This window comes from Crocuta crocuta, unplaced genomic scaffold, assembly GCF_008692635.1.
Source record: "Crocuta crocuta isolate KB4526 unplaced genomic scaffold, BGI_CrCroc_1.0 scaffold27, whole genome shotgun sequence".
Lineage (NCBI taxonomy): Eukaryota > Metazoa > Chordata > Mammalia > Carnivora > Hyaenidae > Crocuta > Crocuta crocuta.
Genome location: NW_027532250.1, coordinates 348719 through 354011, shown reverse-complemented (window position 1 = coordinate 354011; position 5293 = coordinate 348719).

Below are 5293 nucleotides of genomic sequence, written 5' to 3'. Positions count from 1 at the left end.
GGGTTCACCCAGCTCGGGCGTGCCCTTCCGTTTCTGAACCCTTTCCCCATCCTTCAAGGCATGGATCTTCCTCTACCTCCTTTGTGAAGGAGGCTTCCGTTGAAATGATCAATCTCTCCCTTTTCTGAACCGCCGCTTGCCTTTATAGTCACTTTGGCATATTTTTTCAAGCTCCATCGCTCACTAATTGTTTCCTGTCTGTTGGCTTTGTGTCCCCAGCTAGGCTGTGAGTTCTTTGAGAGCAGAGTGTGTTACACAGACAGCCCAGCATCTCCCGCAATGCTGGGCTCATGGTAGTTGTTCAATTCTTCCGTATTGGGAAAGCAATTGGTCCCTTCATTGATTGACTCAGATCTTAATACCGATTGCAGAAAATGGTCCTCAGGGCAGCAAGGAAGTGCTAAACATCCTGATCCTGATAACCTTTGTAGCAGGAGATTCCATCCCTGCAGAGGAGTCGGCTTCTCTCTGGATCTCCCTTACTCTCCCCACCCTACTGGGATGGGGCCTTCCACACGAGTGACCCACAGGTACATCAAGGTGTACCTCTCTGCCGTCTCCATGCACCTGTGAACGCCTCTCCTTTGGAAGGTGTGCGTAAGACACACGCCGCTCCCCTGGCTCCTCACGAGAAACGGAGCACCCAGAGAGAATCAAATGAGCTTCACCCAGACCCCACGTCCAGTCATATTTCCAGAGATAATTTGACACGAGTCTGACTCAATCAGCCTTTATTTCCATCAAAAAGACATGAAGCAGGCTGTCGATCCCATCAGGGGGGAAGAGTGAAGTCACATCTAATAGAGCCAAAGAAAACATTTAACTAGGTTTGCTCCTGAACTTTGGAAAGAAAAAAAGAGAAAGAGGGTACCAGGGACCTGTGTGGCCTGTGTAGGACATGCAGGGAACTTTGAGCCGCTGGAATGGAGCCCTCAGAATGAGAGGCTCGAGCAGAAGGTGGTATCTGTGGTGAGAGCCAAGCAGCAGGTGGCATCTGAAATCACAGGCAGGTGAATAGGACAGGAAAAGCAAGCACAGGGCGCCGGGGGGGCTCAGTCGGTTGGGCGTCCAACTCTTGATTTCCCTCGGTCATGATCTCGGGGTCATGGGATCGAGCCCCGTGTTGGGCTTCATGCTGAATGTAGAGCTTGCTTGGGATTCTCTCTCTCTCTCCCTCTCTCTCTCTCCCTTTGTCCCTCCACCGCTCGCTCACAGACTCTCTTTCAAAAAAATAAATAAAATAAAAAATGAACTAAAAAAAAAGAAAAGAAAATCAAGAACAAAAGACTGGGGGCAAATCCGCATTGGGGGGGCTGGGTGACAGAGAGACTGTGGAGAAACAGTCACATCCAACGCTCTGGAAGTCAGGGCAGTGAGTTTCAAGGAAAGGCAGATGGTGCTGTGTAAAGGGCACAGAGCAAGGATGGAAAACTGGCCTAAGGCAGAAATCTGTTGCATTTGAGCACCCAATATCCCTTTTCTTGGGTCCAACACCCTCACCTTCCGGAGTCTGGATGCGGTCACATGACCCAGGCCTGACTGATCAGGTGATGGCTGCTTTCTGGCCTCGGTTGAGGGTTGAGGGTCTAGAGATAAGGATGTGACTCAGGACAGGTCAATGAGAGTTAATTCTAGAACTTCTGCTGGACTCACAAGGGAAGAGAAGTGTCCTTCCTCTAGGGTTGCTGAGCTGTGAGACGCCAGGGCAGAATGTCAAGATGTCAATTTGCTACCTCCTGGGGAGAGCTAGCCTGAGCATGAAACCAACACAGAGGAAGAGAAGGCTGAGAGAGAGGGAAGGAGAGGGAGAGAGAGAGAGACTGTTGCTGATACCATGTACCCTCGATATAGCTTTGCTGAGGTTGTTTTTGTTGTTGTTTGATTTTTTTTTAAGTTATCTGGGCCACCATATTTGCTTTTAAGCTTAAACCAGTCTGATTTGGGTTCTGTCACGTGTAACCAAAGGAGTCCTGGCCCCTACCAAGCTAAGCTACAAGGATGGCACGTGGAGAGGACTACAGCCAGCCCTGTACTCGCCCACCACACCGCACACCACACACAGGCCAGTGGCTAGAGCCATGGGAAGGAACAAAACCAGAAAGGGATGAGCCCACTGTGTCTCAATACCTGTTACCGTGAAAACACAATGATTTCCTTTATATTTTTGCAAGGGGTGAGTCATGCAGGTCAGCGCTGGCTTGGCACATCAACGTATTGTTCCTGCCAAGGGAGATGGTTAAGATGGGAAGGTTGATTTATTTGAGTACATATGTGTCAACATAATCCTGGAAAAAGGAAAAAAGAGTGCAGAAGCGATGCTTTGCTGGCATGAGCTATTATCAGAAAGGGCTCTTTCTTGGCCTCAAAGACCAAAAGCAGTGGGGTTAGATGTTGATGGAGTCTTGACATTGAAGGAGCATGCGTAGACGGTGTGATGGGCCTAGGGCCCTGGGAGAGGACAGTCCTTTCCCAAGGGCATGAGCAATGTCGAGAGGCTACTGTATGTGGGGTGGTGGTTGAGACCTCAGTCATGAGGAGCCAAGTCACGTGAAGAGCCTGGGTGAGAGGGGCCAGCCCGTGCTAAGGTTTGAGGAACAGTAAGAAGGTCAGTGTGGCCAAAGTCACAGCAAGTGACGGGGTAGACAGGGTGACTGTACTCTTTGTCCATGCTGCCCATTTAGGGTCCTGATGGTCTGATATTCTTAGGTACTTAATATATTTAGTCTCATCTTTCTATCAATCCATGTATTCATTGATCCCCCAAACATTTGTTACACCAGGCAACACATGGGACTGAATCTTGAAGGAAGAGTTAGCCACGCCAAGGGGCAGACTTGAACTCTAGGCACCGGAGGGTGGGCCTGTTGGGAAGGGCCTCGAACACCAGGCCTCCATCCCAGTGACCACTCCACCATGTTGAAAAGCCACATGAGCTACTGGCAGAATGCCAGGAAATACTGATATGTGAAAAAAAATGAATGAAACCCATGTTTCTGGACCAATCAGATGCAGCCTGCTAGTACAATAGAGCCAAGGGGTAGCAGCGACCGAAGGCTTAAGAAAAGTGAGGGAAGTAACACCGAAAGTGGAGACTATTCCATCAATTAACTTAATTTTTTTTTTTTCTGCCAACCATGAAAAGACCGTCATTAGTTACTATTAGTGAGGGCCTGGCTTAGAGAGCACCTGTTTTCTGCTGAGCATCGCTGGTGTGGGCCGGAGGGAGCTGTTCCAGGGCCTCAATCAAGCAGTGACATGATGAGGTTTGCGCTTTGGAAAGGTCACCGCGGCCGCAGTGTGCAGGGTAGACGGAGGGGAAGGGAGGCCGGCTGTAAGAACCGGCGTGCGGTGGGGCGCCTGGGTGGCTTAGTCGGTTAAGCGGCCGACTTTCGCTTAGGTCCTGATCTCGCGGTTCGTGGGTTCGAGCCCCGCGTCGGGCTCTGTGCTGACTGCCAGCTCAGAGCCCGGAGCCTGTTTCAGTCTGTGACTCCCTCTCTCTCTGACCCTCCCCTGCTCACGCTGTCTCTCTCTCTCTCCTAGAAATAAATAAAAAATTAAAAAAAAAAAAAAAGAACCGGCGTGCGGGCGGAGTCGGTGCACACAGCAAATTCCTTGACGGCAAGGGTATTTCTGTTTCACCCTTTTAGCGACGCCTGGCAAGGGCTAGATACAACCACTGCTAGGTCTGTGGACATGCCCACTGAACTGAGTTGTCTGGTATAAAAACCTGGCAAAATGGGGTCTGGACAAAACAGAACTATGGCCTCTAGCCGGATTTATTCTGCTCGGGAGAGGCGTCGTGGCTGAAGACCGAGCCAGGGGGAGTTCTCTGAGGTTAGAAACACTCAAGGTTTCGAAGAGCTGTTTGGGGACACAAAACATAAAGTTCCTGGTTCCTACATCTGGCCGGCATCTGCCTGTTAGGTCAGATCTGTGCGAATACGATATTTATCAGGCTTTTGCAGTTCATCTTGATTAAAAAAAAAAAAAAATGACCATCTGCCTTTCAGTGGGCGCTAAAAAGGTCAGAGTTAAAAGGTTTCCATGTGAGACTGTTGAAATAGTCTCAAACATGAGAGTACATTGTAGACACATCTGGATTCCCAAACCGCAGAACAAGAATCTTGAAAATGTGCTTGGAGGGTGCCCAGTCCCCACCACCGTGCCCTGCTCTCTGGAACGCTGCTTTCCAGGGAGAGCCGAGCCGACGGGAGCCGAGCCTTCTGTGTGTCAGCAAGGCGGCTGCTGTACGAACCCACGTTGCCCGTTTGTGGAGCACTGGCTCGATGCTGGGGCCACGCGAGGGCTTCACCAGCCTCGTCGCCCTGCGCTTCTGCGGCGAAGAGGGCGAGTCTCACGCTGCTGACCCCGTGCTGTCCGACCACGAACTTGTCAGCGCTTGAATTGAAACCCTGGCCCTGCCGTCGTCTGGCTTCGGCCGGGAAATTCCACATTTACGGTTCCCTTCCACACTGAAGATGACAGGAACACAATAAAACACTTGTCTCCAAAAGTGACTTCTTGGATCCATTGGCAAAATGTTAGAAAGTGGGGATGAACGGAGCCCAAGAAACAGGACACCCAGGCTCTTGAGCTCGGGGAGTAGAACAGAATCCTCTCCCAGGCCAAGAATGAGTCACAATGAAAGCTTTTAAAATATAAAACCATCAACCCAGATTTCAATTCCAAGGAAACACATACTTGGCCATGAGGGAATGCTTAAAAAAAAAAAAAAATCAGGCTTAAGCCACTTGACAGGAAAATTAAACAGCCAAGGAACATTCAAATATAATGATTTACATCCTCCACCCCCCCCCCCCCCCCCAGCCCTCCTCTTTTCACTTAACACTGTTTCATGCGCACAATCCCAGGCCTGGCTGCGGCTGGCTCAGAGCTGCACACGCTGCCTTTGCCAATCGCCTGGATTCTTCATGATCCCTCTGCTGTTGAGCTCCTGGGCTGCTTGAGGTGGCTGTTTTGGGAATACGAGGATTTTTCTTCCATTATTTATGTGTGCGAGCCCTGTTCGTTTCCCTCAAAGAAATGGAAGCCTGATTGATTTCCTAAATGTAAGAACGAGATTGTCCCGCAATAAATATTTAAGACTGACCAGGAAAGGCGACCACCATCTGCTGAAAAACAAGCCAGGAATTACTTTGTTAAAAGCTTTCCCGGCAAAGGGGATGAATGGATAACCCTCCTATATAATATTTGCTCAGCATCTGATGGTTTACAGAGGTTTTCACCTATCTTACTTGATCTTCACAATAGCCCCAGAGAGGGAGACAGGGCA